The sequence below is a fragment of the Ambystoma mexicanum genome, chromosome 4p (assembly GCF_040938575.1).
Source record: "Ambystoma mexicanum isolate Mex_15411 chromosome 4p, UKY_AmexF1_1, whole genome shotgun sequence".
In the NCBI taxonomy this organism is placed as follows: domain Eukaryota; kingdom Metazoa; phylum Chordata; class Amphibia; order Caudata; family Ambystomatidae; genus Ambystoma; species Ambystoma mexicanum.
The window spans coordinates 844,519,979-844,534,033 of NC_090927.1; the positions used below are offsets into that span (position 1 = coordinate 844,519,979).

The 14,055-nt window shown below is 46.9% G+C and overlaps 31 non-coding genes and 15 pseudogenes across 31 annotated transcripts; all 46 read right to left on the reverse strand.

Moving 5' to 3' along the window:
• Positions 1-22: 22 nt before the first annotated feature.
• LOC138455684 (5S ribosomal RNA) lies at positions 23-141 on the reverse strand. Its single transcript, XR_011262022.1, has one exon. It is a non-coding gene; the product is annotated as a 5S ribosomal RNA (ribosomal RNA).
• A 106-nt stretch (positions 142-247) lies between these two features.
• On the reverse strand, positions 248-366 carry LOC138455696 (5S ribosomal RNA). Its single transcript, XR_011262023.1, has one exon. It is a non-coding gene; the product is annotated as a 5S ribosomal RNA (ribosomal RNA).
• A 106-nt stretch (positions 367-472) lies between these two features.
• LOC138455016 (5S ribosomal RNA) lies at positions 473-591 on the reverse strand. The gene has a single exon (XR_011261664.1). It is a non-coding gene; the product is annotated as a 5S ribosomal RNA (ribosomal RNA).
• Positions 592-1,044: 453 nt separating this feature from the next.
• Positions 1,045-1,153, reverse strand: LOC138457098 (5S ribosomal RNA; annotated as a pseudogene).
• Positions 1,154-1,259: 106 nt separating this feature from the next.
• LOC138462176 (5S ribosomal RNA) lies at positions 1,260-1,378 on the reverse strand. Its single transcript, XR_011264779.1, has one exon. It is a non-coding gene; the product is annotated as a 5S ribosomal RNA (ribosomal RNA).
• A 103-nt stretch (positions 1,379-1,481) lies between these two features.
• Positions 1,482-1,600, reverse strand: LOC138458506 (5S ribosomal RNA). Its single transcript, XR_011262428.1, has one exon. It is a non-coding gene; the product is annotated as a 5S ribosomal RNA (ribosomal RNA).
• A 106-nt stretch (positions 1,601-1,706) lies between these two features.
• LOC138460964 (5S ribosomal RNA) lies at positions 1,707-1,825 on the reverse strand. Its single transcript, XR_011263614.1, has one exon. It is a non-coding gene; the product is annotated as a 5S ribosomal RNA (ribosomal RNA).
• Positions 1,826-2,287: 462 nt separating this feature from the next.
• On the reverse strand, positions 2,288-2,396 carry LOC138458403 (5S ribosomal RNA; annotated as a pseudogene).
• Positions 2,397-2,502: 106 nt separating this feature from the next.
• Positions 2,503-2,621, reverse strand: LOC138462613 (5S ribosomal RNA). Its single transcript, XR_011265208.1, has one exon. It is a non-coding gene; the product is annotated as a 5S ribosomal RNA (ribosomal RNA).
• A 106-nt stretch (positions 2,622-2,727) lies between these two features.
• On the reverse strand, positions 2,728-2,846 carry LOC138454971 (5S ribosomal RNA). Its single transcript, XR_011261622.1, has one exon. It is a non-coding gene; the product is annotated as a 5S ribosomal RNA (ribosomal RNA).
• Positions 2,847-3,309: 463 nt separating this feature from the next.
• LOC138458699 (5S ribosomal RNA) lies at positions 3,310-3,418 on the reverse strand (annotated as a pseudogene).
• A 106-nt stretch (positions 3,419-3,524) lies between these two features.
• LOC138457969 (5S ribosomal RNA) lies at positions 3,525-3,633 on the reverse strand (annotated as a pseudogene).
• Positions 3,634-3,739: 106 nt separating this feature from the next.
• On the reverse strand, positions 3,740-3,858 carry LOC138464922 (5S ribosomal RNA). Its single transcript, XR_011267499.1, has one exon. It is a non-coding gene; the product is annotated as a 5S ribosomal RNA (ribosomal RNA).
• A 106-nt stretch (positions 3,859-3,964) lies between these two features.
• On the reverse strand, positions 3,965-4,083 carry LOC138462177 (5S ribosomal RNA). Its single transcript, XR_011264780.1, has one exon. It is a non-coding gene; the product is annotated as a 5S ribosomal RNA (ribosomal RNA).
• A 106-nt stretch (positions 4,084-4,189) lies between these two features.
• On the reverse strand, positions 4,190-4,308 carry LOC138455708 (5S ribosomal RNA). Its single transcript, XR_011262024.1, has one exon. It is a non-coding gene; the product is annotated as a 5S ribosomal RNA (ribosomal RNA).
• Positions 4,309-4,771: 463 nt separating this feature from the next.
• Positions 4,772-4,880, reverse strand: LOC138457099 (5S ribosomal RNA; annotated as a pseudogene).
• A 107-nt stretch (positions 4,881-4,987) lies between these two features.
• Positions 4,988-5,106, reverse strand: LOC138455719 (5S ribosomal RNA). The gene has a single exon (XR_011262025.1). It is a non-coding gene; the product is annotated as a 5S ribosomal RNA (ribosomal RNA).
• A 106-nt stretch (positions 5,107-5,212) lies between these two features.
• LOC138455731 (5S ribosomal RNA) lies at positions 5,213-5,331 on the reverse strand. Its single transcript, XR_011262026.1, has one exon. It is a non-coding gene; the product is annotated as a 5S ribosomal RNA (ribosomal RNA).
• A 106-nt stretch (positions 5,332-5,437) lies between these two features.
• Positions 5,438-5,556, reverse strand: LOC138465106 (5S ribosomal RNA). The gene has a single exon (XR_011267680.1). It is a non-coding gene; the product is annotated as a 5S ribosomal RNA (ribosomal RNA).
• Positions 5,557-6,009: 453 nt separating this feature from the next.
• On the reverse strand, positions 6,010-6,118 carry LOC138457100 (5S ribosomal RNA; annotated as a pseudogene).
• Positions 6,119-6,224: 106 nt separating this feature from the next.
• Positions 6,225-6,343, reverse strand: LOC138454963 (5S ribosomal RNA). The gene has a single exon (XR_011261614.1). It is a non-coding gene; the product is annotated as a 5S ribosomal RNA (ribosomal RNA).
• Positions 6,344-6,449: 106 nt separating this feature from the next.
• LOC138458628 (5S ribosomal RNA) lies at positions 6,450-6,568 on the reverse strand. Its single transcript, XR_011262450.1, has one exon. It is a non-coding gene; the product is annotated as a 5S ribosomal RNA (ribosomal RNA).
• Positions 6,569-6,674: 106 nt separating this feature from the next.
• LOC138460965 (5S ribosomal RNA) lies at positions 6,675-6,793 on the reverse strand. Its single transcript, XR_011263615.1, has one exon. It is a non-coding gene; the product is annotated as a 5S ribosomal RNA (ribosomal RNA).
• A 446-nt stretch (positions 6,794-7,239) lies between these two features.
• On the reverse strand, positions 7,240-7,348 carry LOC138457101 (5S ribosomal RNA; annotated as a pseudogene).
• Positions 7,349-7,454: 106 nt separating this feature from the next.
• LOC138457970 (5S ribosomal RNA) lies at positions 7,455-7,563 on the reverse strand (annotated as a pseudogene).
• A 106-nt stretch (positions 7,564-7,669) lies between these two features.
• LOC138461689 (5S ribosomal RNA) lies at positions 7,670-7,788 on the reverse strand. Its single transcript, XR_011264296.1, has one exon. It is a non-coding gene; the product is annotated as a 5S ribosomal RNA (ribosomal RNA).
• A 106-nt stretch (positions 7,789-7,894) lies between these two features.
• On the reverse strand, positions 7,895-8,013 carry LOC138464632 (5S ribosomal RNA). The gene has a single exon (XR_011267209.1). It is a non-coding gene; the product is annotated as a 5S ribosomal RNA (ribosomal RNA).
• A 463-nt stretch (positions 8,014-8,476) lies between these two features.
• Positions 8,477-8,585, reverse strand: LOC138457102 (5S ribosomal RNA; annotated as a pseudogene).
• Positions 8,586-8,692: 107 nt separating this feature from the next.
• LOC138463009 (5S ribosomal RNA) lies at positions 8,693-8,811 on the reverse strand. Its single transcript, XR_011265596.1, has one exon. It is a non-coding gene; the product is annotated as a 5S ribosomal RNA (ribosomal RNA).
• A 106-nt stretch (positions 8,812-8,917) lies between these two features.
• On the reverse strand, positions 8,918-9,036 carry LOC138455742 (5S ribosomal RNA). Its single transcript, XR_011262027.1, has one exon. It is a non-coding gene; the product is annotated as a 5S ribosomal RNA (ribosomal RNA).
• A 106-nt stretch (positions 9,037-9,142) lies between these two features.
• On the reverse strand, positions 9,143-9,261 carry LOC138455754 (5S ribosomal RNA). Its single transcript, XR_011262028.1, has one exon. It is a non-coding gene; the product is annotated as a 5S ribosomal RNA (ribosomal RNA).
• A 106-nt stretch (positions 9,262-9,367) lies between these two features.
• LOC138454980 (5S ribosomal RNA) lies at positions 9,368-9,486 on the reverse strand. Its single transcript, XR_011261631.1, has one exon. It is a non-coding gene; the product is annotated as a 5S ribosomal RNA (ribosomal RNA).
• Positions 9,487-9,939: 453 nt separating this feature from the next.
• On the reverse strand, positions 9,940-10,048 carry LOC138457105 (5S ribosomal RNA; annotated as a pseudogene).
• Positions 10,049-10,154: 106 nt separating this feature from the next.
• LOC138455121 (5S ribosomal RNA) lies at positions 10,155-10,273 on the reverse strand. The gene has a single exon (XR_011261763.1). It is a non-coding gene; the product is annotated as a 5S ribosomal RNA (ribosomal RNA).
• A 106-nt stretch (positions 10,274-10,379) lies between these two features.
• Positions 10,380-10,498, reverse strand: LOC138462780 (5S ribosomal RNA). The gene has a single exon (XR_011265370.1). It is a non-coding gene; the product is annotated as a 5S ribosomal RNA (ribosomal RNA).
• Positions 10,499-10,604: 106 nt separating this feature from the next.
• On the reverse strand, positions 10,605-10,723 carry LOC138454301 (5S ribosomal RNA). Its single transcript, XR_011260985.1, has one exon. It is a non-coding gene; the product is annotated as a 5S ribosomal RNA (ribosomal RNA).
• A 463-nt stretch (positions 10,724-11,186) lies between these two features.
• Positions 11,187-11,295, reverse strand: LOC138457106 (5S ribosomal RNA; annotated as a pseudogene).
• Positions 11,296-11,401: 106 nt separating this feature from the next.
• LOC138455427 (5S ribosomal RNA) lies at positions 11,402-11,520 on the reverse strand (annotated as a pseudogene).
• Positions 11,521-11,626: 106 nt separating this feature from the next.
• On the reverse strand, positions 11,627-11,745 carry LOC138462178 (5S ribosomal RNA). The gene has a single exon (XR_011264781.1). It is a non-coding gene; the product is annotated as a 5S ribosomal RNA (ribosomal RNA).
• A 106-nt stretch (positions 11,746-11,851) lies between these two features.
• Positions 11,852-11,970, reverse strand: LOC138455767 (5S ribosomal RNA). The gene has a single exon (XR_011262030.1). It is a non-coding gene; the product is annotated as a 5S ribosomal RNA (ribosomal RNA).
• Positions 11,971-12,076: 106 nt separating this feature from the next.
• LOC138453890 (5S ribosomal RNA) lies at positions 12,077-12,195 on the reverse strand. Its single transcript, XR_011260591.1, has one exon. It is a non-coding gene; the product is annotated as a 5S ribosomal RNA (ribosomal RNA).
• Positions 12,196-12,658: 463 nt separating this feature from the next.
• Positions 12,659-12,767, reverse strand: LOC138457107 (5S ribosomal RNA; annotated as a pseudogene).
• A 106-nt stretch (positions 12,768-12,873) lies between these two features.
• LOC138462615 (5S ribosomal RNA) lies at positions 12,874-12,992 on the reverse strand. The gene has a single exon (XR_011265210.1). It is a non-coding gene; the product is annotated as a 5S ribosomal RNA (ribosomal RNA).
• Positions 12,993-13,098: 106 nt separating this feature from the next.
• On the reverse strand, positions 13,099-13,217 carry LOC138454302 (5S ribosomal RNA). Its single transcript, XR_011260986.1, has one exon. It is a non-coding gene; the product is annotated as a 5S ribosomal RNA (ribosomal RNA).
• Positions 13,218-13,672: 455 nt separating this feature from the next.
• On the reverse strand, positions 13,673-13,781 carry LOC138457108 (5S ribosomal RNA; annotated as a pseudogene).
• Positions 13,782-13,887: 106 nt separating this feature from the next.
• On the reverse strand, positions 13,888-13,996 carry LOC138456063 (5S ribosomal RNA; annotated as a pseudogene).
• Between the last annotated feature and the right edge of the window lie 59 nt (positions 13,997-14,055).

Sequence of the window (14,055 nt, forward strand, 5' to 3'; positions counted from 1 at the left end):
TCCTGAACTTGGAGTACAAAAAAGCCTACAGCACCTGGTATTCCCAGGCGGTCTCCCATCCAGGTACTAACTAGGCCCGACACTGCTTAGCTTCTGAGATCAGACGAGATCAGGCGCATTCAGTGTGGTGTGGCCGTAGGCTCTGGGCCTTGTGAGTTTTGTACTTTTAAGCATCTAGTCGGCTAGACCTTGCAGTTTTGAAAGGCAATTGAGAAATGGCTCACTTCCTGAACTTGGAGTACAAAAAAGCCTACAGCACCTGGTATTCCCAGGCGGTCTCCCATCCAGGTACTAACTAGGCCCGACACTGCTTAGCTTCTGAGATCAGACGAGATCAGGCGCATTCAGTGTGGTGTGGCCGTAGGCTCTGGGCCTAGGAAGTTTTGTACTTTTAAGCATCTAGTCGGCTAGACCTTGCAGTTTTAAAAGGCAATTGAGAAAGGGCTCACTTCCTGAACTTGGAGCACAAAAAAGCCTACAGCACCTGGTATTCCCAGGCAGTCTCCCATCCAGGTACTAACTAGGCCTGACACTGCTTCACTTCCGAGATCAGACAAGATCGGGTGCATTCAGTGTGGTGTGGCCGTAGGCTCTAGGAATGCTAAGAATATTACTCTTATGCATTTGCATTTAGTAAGCTAAGCCATGCAGCCACTTGCAACATGATACCACGCTCATCGCTCGATCAGGCGAGATATATAAGACTGGTGGGCCCATTCAGGACTCCTATGTCTGGTAGGATAACTTTAATTCATCCATCCTGTGTCTGTTGCAGGGAGGTGGAGAGAACAATCAACACAATAATGGGTTTCTTTCATGCCTCTTGAAGGACTCAATATTCTCTGTACTGCATTACATGTGAAAGTCGATTTATTACCCATGAACACACTACCTGTATGCTAATTCTATGTAAAAAGGTAGCTCCAGCCCTCATGATGTTGTCCAACATTTCCGCTATAAAACGGGATACAATTATTTTGGAAACATACCAAATTTGAAAAATAATTGAGAAGTTGCGCAATTACTAATCATGGAGCACAAAAAAGCCTACAGCACCTGGTATTCCCAGGCAGTCTCCCATCCAGGTACTAACTAGGCCCGACCCTGCTTAGCTTCCGAGATCGGGCGCATTCAGTGTGGTGTGGCCGTAGGCTCTGGGCCTAGTGAGTTTTGTACTTTTAAGCATCTAGTCGGCTAGACCTTGCAGTTTTGAAAGGCAATTGTGAAATGGCTCACTTCCTGAACTTGGAGCACAAAAAAGCCTACAGCACCTGGTATTCCCAGGCGGTCTCCCATCCAGGTACTAACGAGGCCCGACACTGCTTAGCTTCCGAGATCAGACGAGATCGGGCGCATTCAGTGTGGTGTGGCCGTAGGCTCTGGGCCTTGTGAGTTTTGTACTTTTAAGCATCTAGTCGGCTAGACGCAGTTTTGAAAGGCAATTGAGAAATGGCTCACTTCCTGAACTTGGAGTACAAAAAAGCCTACAGCACCTGGTATTCCCAGGCGGTCTCCCATCCAGGTACTAACTAGGCCCAACACTGCTTAGCTTCTGAGATCAGACGAGATCAGGCGCATTCAGTGTGGTGTGGCCGTAGGCTCTGGGCCTAGTGAGTTTTGTACTTTTAAGCATCTAGTCGGCTAGACCTTGCAGTTTTGAAAGGCAATTGAGAAAGGGCTCACTTCCTGAACTTGGAGCACAAAAAAGCCTACAGCACCTGGTATTCCCAGGCGGTCTCCCATCCAGGTACTAACTAGGCCTAACACTGCTTAACTTCTGAGATCAGACGAGATCAGGTGCATTCAGTGTGGTGTGGCCGTAGGCTCTAGGAATGCTAAGAATATTACTCTTATGCATTTGCATTTAGTAAGCTAAGCCATGCAGCCACTTGCAACATGATACCACGCTCATCGCTCGATCAGGCTCGATCAGGCGAGATATATAAGACTGGTGGGCCCATTCAGGACTCCTATGTCTGGTAGGATAACTTTAATTCATCCATCCTGTGTCTGTTGCAGGGAGGTGGAGAGAACAATCAACACAATAATGGTTTTCTTTCATGCCTCTTGAAGGACTCAATATTCTCTGTACTGCATTACATGTGAAAGTCGATTTATTACCATGAACACACTACCTGTATGCTAATTCTATGTTAAAAGGTAGCTCCAGCCCTCATGATGTTGTCCAACATTTCCGCTATAAAACGGGATACAATTATTTTGGAAACATACCAAATTTGAAAAATAATTGAGAAGTTGCGCAATTACTAATCATGGAGCACAAAAAAGCCTACAGCACCTGGTATTCCCAGGCAGTCTCCCATCCAGGTACTAACTAGGCCTGACCCTGCTTAGCTTCCGAGATCGGGCGCATTCAGTGTGGTGTGGCCGTAGGCTCTGGGCCTAGTGAGTTTTGTACTTTTAAGCATCTAGTCGGCTAGACCTTGCAGTTTTGAAAGGCAATTGTGAAATGGCTCACTTCCTGAACTTGGAGCACAAAAAAGCCTACAGCACCTGGTATTCCCAGGTGGTCTCCCATCCAGGTACTAACTAGGCCCAACACTGCTTAGCTTCTGAGATCAGACAAGATCAGGCGCATTCAGTGTGGTGTGGCCGTAGGCTCTGGGCCTAGTGAGTTTTGTACTTTTAAGCATCTAGTCGGCTAGACCATGCAGTTTTAAAAGGCAATTGAGAAAGGGCTCACTTCCTGAACTTGGAGCACAAAAAAGCCTACAGCACCTGGTATTCCCAGGCGGTCTCCCATCCAGGTACTAACTAGGTCTGACACTGCTTAACTTCCAAGATCAGACGAGATCGGGTGCATTCAGTGTGGTGTGGCCGTAGTCTCTAGGAATGCTAAGAATATTACTCTTATGCATTTGCATTTAGTAAGCTAAGCCATGCAGCCACTTGCAACATGATACCACGCTCATCGCTCGATCAGGCTCGATCAGGCGAGATATATAAGACTGGTGGGCCCATTCAGGACTCCTATGTCTGGTAGGATAACTTTAATTCATCCATCCTGTGTCTGTTGCAGGGAGGTGGAGAGAACAATCAACACAATAATGGTTTTCTTTCATGCCTCTTGAAGGACTCAATATTCTCTGTACTGCATTACATGTGAAAGTCGATTTATTACCCATGAACACACTACCTGTATGCTAATTCTATGTAAAAAGGTAGCTCCAGCCCTCATGATGTTGTCCAACATTTCCGCTATAAAACGGTATACAATTATTTTGGAAACATACCAAATTTGAAAAATAATTGAGAAGTTGCGCAATTACTAATCATGGAGCACAAAAAAGCCTACAGCACCTGGTATTCCCAGGCAGTCTCCCATCCAGGTACTAACTAGGCCCGACCCTGCTTAGCTTCCGAGACCGGGCACATTCAGTGTGGTGTGGCCGTAGGCTCTGGGCCTAGTGAGTTTTGTACTTTTAAGCATCTAGTCGGCTAGACCTTGCAGTTTTGAAAGGCAATTGTGAAATGGCTCACTTCCTGAACTTGGAGCACAAAAAAGCCTACAGCACCTGGTATTCCCAGGCGGTCTCCCATCCAGGTACTAACGAGGCCCGACACTGCTTAGCTTCCGAGATCAGACGCATTCAGTGTGGTGTGGCCGTAGGCTCTGGGCCTTGTGAGTTTTGTACTTTTAAGCATCTAGTCGGCTAGACCTTGCAGTTTTGAAAGGCAATTGTGAAATGGCTCACTTCCTGAACTTGGAGCACAAAAAAGCCTACAGCACCTGATATTCCCAGGTGGTCTCCCATCCAGGTACTAACTAGGCCCGACACTGCTTAGCTTCCAAGATCAGACGAGATCGGGCGCAATCAGTGTGGTGTGGCCGTAGGCTCTGGGCCTAGTGAGTTTTGTACTTTTAAGCATCTAGTCAGCTAGACCTTGCAGTTTTCAAAGGCAATTGAGAAATGGCTCACTTCCTGAACTTGGAGCACAAAAAAGCCTACAGCACCTGGTATTCCCAGGCGGTCTCCCATCCAGGTACTAACGAGGCCCGACACTGCTTAGCTTCCGAGATCAGACGAGATCGGGCGCATTCAGTGTGGTGTGGCCGTAGGCTCTGGGCCTTGTGAGTTTTGTACTTTTAAGCATCTAGTCGGCTAGACCTTGCAGTTTTGAAAGGCAATTGAGAAATGGCTCACTTCCTGAACTTGGAGTACAAAAAAGCCTACAGCACCTGGTATTCCCAGGCGGTCTCCCATCCAGGTACTAACTAGGCCCGACACTGCTTAGCTTCTGAGATCAGACGAGATCAGGCGCATTCAGTGTGGTGTGGCCGTAGGCTCTAGGAATGCTAAGAATATTACTCTTATGCATTTGCATTTAGTAAGCTAAGCCATGCAGCCACTTGCAACATGATACCACGCTCATCGCTCGATCAGGCTCGATCAGGCGAGATATATAAGACTGGTGGGCCCATTCAGGACTCCTATGTCTGGTAGGATAACTTTAATTCATCCATCCTGTGTCTGTTGCAGGGAGGTGGAGAGAACAATCAACACAATAATGGTTTTCTTTCATGCCTCTTGAAGGACTCAATATTCTCTGTACTGCATTACATGTGAAAGTCGATTTATTACCCATGAACACACTACCTGTATGCTAATTCTATGTAAAAAGGTAGCTCCAGCCCTCATGATGTTGTCCAACATTTCCGCTATAAAACGGGATACAATTATTTTGGAAACATACCAAATTTGAAAAATAATTGAGAAGTTGCGCAATTACTAATCATGGAGCACAAAAAAGCCTACAGCACCTGGTATTCCCAGGCAGTCTCCCATCCAGGTACTAACTAGGCCCGACCCTGCTTAGCTTCCGAGATCGGGCGCATTCAGTGTGGTGTGGCCGTAGGCGCTGGGCCTAGTGAGTTTTGTACTTTTAAGCATCTAGTCGGCTAGACCTTGCAGTTTTGAAAGGCAATTGTGAAATGGCTCACTTCCTGAACTTGGAGCACAAAAAAAGCCTACAGCACCTGGTATTCCCAGGCGGTCTCCCATCCAGGTACTAACTAGGCCCGACACTGCTTAGCTTCTGAGATCAGACGAGATCAGGCGCATTCAGTGTGGTGTGGCCGTAGGCTCTGGGCCTTGTGAGTTTTGTACTTTTAAGCATCTAGTCGGCTAGACCTTGCAGTTTTGAAAGGCAATTGAGAAATGGCTCACTTCCTGAACTTGGAGTACAAAAAAGCCTACAGCACCTGGTATTCCCAGGCGGTCTCCCATCCAGGTACTAACTAGGCCCGACACTGCTTAGCTTCTGAGATCAGACGAGATCAGGCGCATTCAGTGTGGTGTGGCCGTAGGCTCTGGGCCTAGGAAGTTTTGTACTTTTAAGCATCTAGTCGGCTAGACCTTGCAGTTTTAAAAGGCAATTGAGAAAGGGCTCACTTCCTGAACTTGGAGCACAAAAAAGCCTACAGCACCTGGTATTCCCAGGCGGTCTCCCATCCAGGTACTAACTAGGCCTGACACTGCTTCACTTCCGAGACCAGACGAGATCGGGTGCATTCAGTGTGGTGTGGCCGTAGGCTCTAGGAATGCTAAGAATATTACTCTTATGCATTTGCATTTAGTAAGCTAAGCCATGCAGCCACTTGCAACATGATAACACGCTCATCGCTCGATCAGGCGAGATATATAAGACTGGTGGGCCCATTCAGGACTCCTATGTCTGGTAGGATAACTTTAATTCATCCATCCTGTGTCTGTTGCAGGGAGGTGGAGAGAACAATCAACACAATAATGGGTTTCTTTCATGCCTCTTGAAGGACTCAATATTCTCTGTACTGCATTACATGTGAAAGTCGATTTATTACCCATGAACACACTACCTGTATGCTAATTCTATGTAAAAAGGTAGCTCCAGCCCTCATGATGTTGTCCAACATTTCCGCTATAAAACGGGATACAATTATTTTGGAAACATACCAAATTTGAAAAATAATTGAGAAGTTGCGCAATTACTAATCATGGAGCACAAAAAAGCCTACAGCACCTGGTATTCCCAGGCAGTCTCCCATCCAGGTACTAACTAGGCCCGACCCTGCTTAGCTTCCGAGATCGGGCGCATTCAGTGTGGTGTGGCCGTAGGCTCTGGGCCTAGTGAGTTTTGTACTTTTAAGCATCTAGTCGGCTAGACCTTGCAGTTTTGAAAGGCAATTGTGAAATGGCTCACTTCCTGAACTTGGAGCACAAAAAAGCCTACAGCACCTGGTATTCCCAGGCGGTCTCCCATCCAGGTACTAACGAGGCCCAACACTGCTTAGCTTCTGAGATCAGACGAGATCGTGCGCATTCAGTGTGGTGTGGCCGTAGGCTCTGGGCCTTGTGAGTTTTGTACTTTTAAGCATCTAGTCGGCTAGACCTTGCAGTTTTGAAAGGCAATTGAGAAATGGCTCACTTCCTGAACTTGGAGTACAAAAAAGCCTACAGCACCTGGTATTCCCAGGCGGTCTCCCATCCAGGTACTAACTAGGCCCAACACTGCTTAGCTTCTGAGATCAGACGAGATCAGGCGCATTCAGTGTGGTGTGGCCGTAGGCTCTGGGCCTAGTGAGTTTTGTACTTTTAAGCATCTAGTCGGCTAGACCTTGCAGTTTTGAAAGGCAATTGAGAAAGGGCTCACTTCCTGAACTTGGAGCACAAAAAAGCCTACAGCACCTGGTATTCCCAGGCGGTCTCCCATCCAGGTACTAACTAGGCCTAACACTGCTTAACTTCTGAGATCAGACGAGATCAGGTGCATTCAGTGTGGTGTGGCCGTAGGCTCTAGGAATGCTAAGAATATTACTCTTATGCATTTGCATTTAGTAAGCTAAGCCATGCAGCCACTTGCAACATGATACCACGCTCGATCAGGCGAGATATATAAGACTGGTGGGCCCATTCAGGACTCCTATGTCTGGTAGGATAACTTTAATTCATCCATCCTGTGTCTGTTGCAGGGAGGTGGAGAGAACAATCAACACAATAATGGTTTTCTTTCATGCCTCTTGAAGGACTCAATATTCTCTGTACTGCATTACATGTGAAAGTCGATTTATTACCCATGAACACACTACCTGTATGCTAATTCTATGTAAAAAGGTAGCTCCAGCCCTCATGATGTTGTCCAACATTTCCGCTATAAAACGGGATACAATTATTTTGGAAACATACCAAATTTGAAAAATAATTGAGAAGTTGCGCAATTACTAATCATGGAGCACAAAAAAGCCTACAGCACCTGGTATTCCCAGGCAGTCTCCCATCCAGGTACTAACTAGGCCCGACCCTGCTTAGCTTCCGAGATCGGGCGCATTCAGTGTGGTGTGGCCGTAGGCTCTGGGCCTAGTGAGTTTTGTACTTTTAAGCATCTAGTCGGCTAGACCTTGCAGTTTTGAAAGGCAATTGTGAAATGGCTCACTTCCTGAACTTGGAGCACAAAAAAGCCTACAGCACCTGGTATTCCCAGGCGGTCTCCCATCCAGGTACTAACGAGGCCCGACACTGCTTAGCTTCCGAGATCAGACGCATTCAGTGTGGTGTGGCCGTAGGCTCTGGGCCTTGTGAGTTTTGTACTTTTAAGCATCTAGTCGGCTAGACCTTGCAGTTTTGAAAGGAAATTGTGAAATGGCTCACTTCCTGAACTTGGAGCACAAAAAAGCCTACAGCACCTGATATTCCCAGGTGGTCTCCCATCCAGGTACTAACTAGGCCCGACACTGCTTAGCTTCTGAGATCAGACGAGATCAGGCGCATTCAGTGTGGTGTGGCCGTAGGCTCTGGGCCTAGTGAGTTTTGTACTTTTAAGCATCTAGTCGGCTAGACCTTGCAGTTTTAAAAGGCAATTGAGAAAGGGCTCACTTCCTGAACTTGGAGCACAAAAAAGCCTACAGCACCTGGTATTCCCAGGCGGTCTCCCATCCAGGTACTAACTAGGCCTGACACTGCTTAACTTCCGAGATCAGACAAGATCGGGTGCATTCAGTGTGGTGTGGCCGTAGGCTCTAGGAATGCTAAGAATATTACTCTTATGCATTTGCATTTAGTAAGCTAAGCCATGCAGCCACTTGCAACATGATACCACGCTCATCGCTCGATCAGGCTCGATCAGGCGAGATATATAAGACTGGTGGGCCCATTCAGGACTCCTATGTCTGGTAGGATAACTTTAATTCATCCATCCTGTGTCTGTTGCAGGGAGGTGGAGAGAACAATCAACACAATAATGGGTTTCTTTCATGCCTCTTGAAGGACTCAATATTCTCTGTACTGCATTACATGTGAAAGTCGATTTATTACCCATGAACACACTACCTGTATGCTAATTCTATGTAAAAAGGTAGCTCCAGCCCTCATGATGTTGTCCAACATTTCCGCTATAAAACGGGATACAATTATTTTGGAAACATACCAAATTTGAAAAATAATTGAGAAGTTGCGCAATTACTAATCATGGAGCACAAAAAAGCCTACAGCACCTGGTATTCCCAGGCAGTCTCCCATCCAGGTACTAACTAGGCCCGACCCTGCTTAGCTTCCGAGATCGGGCGCATTCAGTGTGGTGTGGCCGTAGGCGCTGGGCCTAGTGAGTTTTGTACTTTTAAGCATCTAGTCGGCTAGACCTTGCAGTTTTGAAAGGCAATTGTGAAATGGCTCACTTCCTGAACTTGGAGCACAAAAAAAGCCTACAGCACCTGGTATTCCCAGGCGGTCTCCCATCCAGGTACTAACGAGGCCCGACACTGCTTAGCTTCCGAGATCAGACGAGATCGGGCGCAATCAGTGTGGTGTGGCCGTAGGCTCTGGGCCTTGTGAGTTTTGTACTTTTAAGCATCTAGTCGGCTAGACCTTGCAGTTTTGAAAGGCAATTGAGAAATGGCTCACTTCCTGAACTTGGAGTACAAAAAAGCCTACAGCACCTGGTATTCCCAGGCGGTCTCCCATCCAGGTACTAACTAGGCCCGACACTGCTTAGCTTCTGAGATCAGACGAGATCAGGCGCATTCAGTGTGGTGTGGCCGTAGGCTCTGGGCCTTGTGAGTTTTGTACTTTTAAGCATCTAGTCGGCTAGACCTTGCAGTTTTGAAAGGCAATTGAGAAATGGCTCACTTCCTGAACTTGGAGTACAAAAAAGCCTACAGCACCTGGTATTCCCAGGCGGTCTCCCATCCAGGTACTAACTAGGCCCGACACTGCTTAGCTTCTGAGATCAGACGAGATCAGGCGCATTCAGTGTGGTGTGGCCGTAGGCTCTGGGCTTAGGAAGTTTTGTACTTTTAAGCATCTAGTCGGCTAGACCTTGCAGTTTTAAAAGGCAATTGAGAAAGGGCTCACTTCCTGAACTTGGAGCACAAAAAACCCTACAGCACCTGGTATTCCCAGGCGGTCTCCCATCCAGGTACTAACTAGGCCTGACACTGCTTCACTTCCGAGACCAGACGAGATCGGGTGCATTCAGTGTGGTGTGGCCGTAGGCTCTAGGAATGCTAAGAATATTACTCTTATGCATTTGCATTTAGTAAGCTAAGCCATGCAGCCACTTGCAACATGATACCACGCTCATCGCTCGATCAGGCGAGATATATAAGACTGGTGGGCCCATTCAGGACTCCTATGTCTGGTAGGATAACTTTAATTCATCCATCCTGTGTCTGTTGCAGGGAGGTGGAGAGAACAATCAACACAATAATGGTTTTCTTTCATGCCTCTTGAAGGACTCAATATTCTCTGTACTGCATTACATGTGAAAGTCGATTTATTACCCCTGAACACACTACCTGTATGCTAATTCTATGTAAAAAGGTAGCTCCAGCCCTCATGATGTTGTCCAACATTTCCGCTATAAAACGGGATACAATTATTTTGGAAACATACCAAATTTGAAAAATAATTGAGAAGTTGCGCAATTACTAATCATGGAGCACAAAAAAGCCTACAGCACCTGGTATTCCCAGGCAGTCTCCCATCCAGGTACTAACTAGGCCCGACCCTGCTTAGCTTCCGAGATCGGGCGCATTCAGTGTGGTGTGGCCGTAGGCTCTGGGCCTAGTGAGTTTTGTACTTTTAAGCATCTAGTCGGCTAGACCTTGCAGTTTTGAAAGGCAATTGTGAAATGGCTCACTTCCTGAACTTGGAGCACAAAAAAGCCTACAGCACCTGGTATTCCCAGGCGGTCTCCCATCCAGGTACTAACGAGGCCCGACACTGCTTAGCTTCTGAGATCAGACGAGATCGTGCGCATTCAGTGTGGTGTGGCCGTAGGCTCTGGGCCTTGTGAGTTTTGTACTTTTAAGCATCTAGTCGGCTAGACCTTGCAGTTTTGAAAGGCAATTGAGAAATGGCTCACTTCCTGAACTTGGAGTACAAAAAAGCCTACAGCACCTGGTATTCCCAGGCGGTCTCCCATCCAGGTACTAACTAGGCCCAACACTGCTTAGCTTCTGAGATCAGACAAGATCAGGCGCATTCAGTGTGGTGTGGCCGTAGGCTCTGGGCCTAGTGAGTTTTGTACTTTTAAGCATCTAGTCGGCTAGACCGTGCAGTTTTAAAAGGCAATTGAGAAAGGGCTCACTTCCTGAACTTGGAGCACAAAAAAGCCTACAGCACCTGGTATTCCCAGGCGGTCTCCCATCCAGGTACTAACTAGGCCTGACACTGCTTAACTTCCAAGATCAGACGAGATCGGGTGCATTCAGTGTGGTGTGGCCGTAGTCTCTAGGAATGCTAAGAATATTACTCTTATGCATTTGCATTTAGTAAGCTAAGCCATGCAGCCACTTGCAACATGATACCACGCTCATCGCTCGATCAGGCTCGATCAGGCGAGATATATAAGACTGGTGGGCCCATTCAGGACTCCTATGTCTGGTAGGATAACTTTAATTCATCCATCCTATGTCTGTTGCAGGGAGGTGGAGAGAACAATCAACACAATAATGGTTTTCTTTCATGCCTCTTGAAGGACTCAATATTCTCTGTACTGCATTACATGTGAAAGTCGATTTATTACCCATGAACACACTACCTGTATGCTAATTCTATGTAAAAAGGTAGCTCCAGCCCTCATGATGTTGTCCAACATTTCCGCTATAAAACGGTATACAATTATTTTGGAAACATACCAAATTTGAAAAATAATTGAGAAGTTGCGCAATTACTAATCATGGAGCACAAAAAAGCCTACAGCACCTGGTATTCCCAGGCAGTCTCCCATCCAGGTACTAACTAGGCCCGACCCTGCTTAGCTTCCGAGATCGGGCGCATTCAGTGTGGTGTGGCCGTAGGCTCTGGGCCTAGTGAGTTTTGTACTTTTAAGCATCTAGTCGGCTAGACCTTGCAGTTTTGAAAGGCAATTGTGAAATGGCTCACTTCCTGAACTTGGAGCACAAAAAAGCCTACAGCACCTGGTATTCCCAGGTGGTCTCCCATCCAGGTACTAACTAGGCCCGACACTGCTTAGCTTCCTTGATCAGACGAGATCGGGCGCAATCAGTGTGGTGTGGCCGTAGGCTCTGGGCCTAGTGAGTTTTGTACTTTTAAGCATCTAGTCAGCTAGACCTTGCAGTTTTGAAAGGCAATTGAGAAATGGCTCACTTCCTGAACTTGGAGCACAAAAAAGCCTACAGCACCTGGTATTCCCAGGCGGTCTCCCATCCAGGTACTAACGAGGCCCGACACTGCTTAGCTTCCGAGATCAGACGAGATCGGGCGCATTCAGTGTGGTGTGGCCGTAGGCTCTGGGCCTTGTGAGTTTTGTACTTTTAAGCATCTAGTCGGCTAGACCTTGCAGTTTTGAAAGGCAATTGAGAAATGGCTCACTTCCTGAACTTGGAGTACAAAAAAGCCTACAGCACCTGGTATTCCCAGGCGGTCTCCCATCCAGGTACTAACTAGGCCCGACACTGCTTAGCTTCTGAGATCAGACGAGATCAGGCGCATTCAGTGTGGTGTGGCCGTAGGCTCTGGGCCTAGTGAGTTTTGTACTTTTAAGCATCTAGTCGGCTAGACCTTGCAGTTTTAAAAGGCAATTGAGAAAGGGCTCACTTCCTGAACTTGGAGCACAAAAAAGCCTACAGCACCTGGTATTCCCAGGCGGTCTCCCATCCAGGTATTAACTAGGCCTAACACTGCTTAACTTCCGAGATCAGACGAGATCAGGTGCATTCAGTGTGGTGTGGCCGTAGGCTCTAGGAATGCTAAGAATATTACTCTTATGCATTTGCATTTAGTAAGCTAAGCCATGCAGCCACTTGCAACATGATACCACGCTCATCGCTCGATCAGGCTCGATCAGGCGAGATATATAAGACTGGTGGGCCCATTCAGGACTCCTATGTCTGGTAGGATAACTTTAATTCATCCATCCTGTGTCTGTTGCAGGGAGGTGGAGAGAACAATCAACACAATAATGGTTTTCTTTCATGCCTCTTGAAGGACTCAATATTCTCTGTACTGCATTACATGTGAAAGTCGATTTATTACCCATGAACACACTACCTGTATGCTAATTCTATGTAAAAAGGTAGCTCCAGCCCTCATGATGTTGTCCAACATTTCCGCTATAAAACGGGATACAATTATTTTGGAAACATACCAAATTTGAAAAATAATTGAGAAGTTGCGCAATTACTAATCATGGAGCACAAAAAAGCCTACAGCACCTGGTATTCCCAGGCAGTCTCCCATCCAGGTACTAACTAGGCCCGACCCTGCTTAGCTTCCGAGATCGGGCGCATTCAGTGTGGTGTGGCCGTAGGCTCTGGGCCTAGTGAGTTTTGTACTTTTAAGCATCTAGTCGGCTAGACCTTGCAGTTTTGAAAGGCAATTGTGAAATGGCTCACTTCCTGAACTTGGAGCACAAAAAAGCCTACAGCACCTGGTATTCCCAGGTGGTCTCCCATCCAGGTACTAACTAGGCCCAACACTGCTTAGCTTCTGAGATCAGACAAGATCAGGCGCATTCAGTGTGGTGTGGCCGTAGGCTCTGGGCCTAGTGAGTTTTGTACTTTTAAGCATCTAGTCGGCTAGACCGTGCAGTTTTAAAAGGCAATTGAGAAAGGGCTCACTTCCTGAACTTGGAGCACAAAAAAGCCTACAGCACCTGGTATTCCCAGGCGGTCTCCCATCCAGGTACTAACTAGGCCTGACACTGCTTAACTTCCAAGATCAGACGAGATCGGGTGCATTCAGTGTGGTGTGGCCGTAGTCTCTAGGAATGCTAAGAATATTACTCTTATGCATTTGCATTTAGTAAGCTAAGCCACTTGCAACATGATACCACGCTCATCGCTCGATCAGGCTCGATCAGGCGAGATATATAAGACTGGTGGGCCCATTCAGGACTCCTATGTCTGGTAGGATAACTTTAATTCATCCATCCTGTGTCTGTTGCAGGGAGGTGGAGAGAACAATCAACACAATAATGGTTTTCTTTCATGCCTCTTGAAGGACTCAATATTCTCTGTACTGCATTACATGTGAAAGTCGATTTATTACCCATGAACACACTACCTGTATGCTAATTCTATGTAAAAAGGTAGCTCCAGCCCTCATGATGTTGTCCAACATTTCCGCTATAAAACGGTATACAATTATTTTGGAAACATACCAAATTTGAAAAATAATTGAGAAGTTGCGCAATTACTAATCATGGAGCACAAAAAAGCCTACAGCACCTGGTATTCCCAGGCAGTCTCCCATCCAGGTACTAACTAGGCCCGACCCTGCTTAGCTTCCGAGATCGGGCGCATTCAGTGTGGTGTGGCCGTAGGCTCTGGGCCTAGTGAGTTTTGTACTTTTAAGCATCTAGTCGGCTAGACCTTGCAGTTTTGAAAGGCAATTGTGAAATGGCTCACTTCCTGAACTTGGAGCACAAAAAAGCCTACAGCACCTGGTATTCCCAGGCGGTCTCCCATCCAGGTACTAACGAGGCCCGACACTGCTTAGCTTCCGAGATCGGGCGCATTCAGTGTGGTGTGGCCGTAGGCTCTGGGCCTTGTGAGTTTTGTACTTTTAAGCATCTAGTCGGCTAGACCTTGCAGTTTTG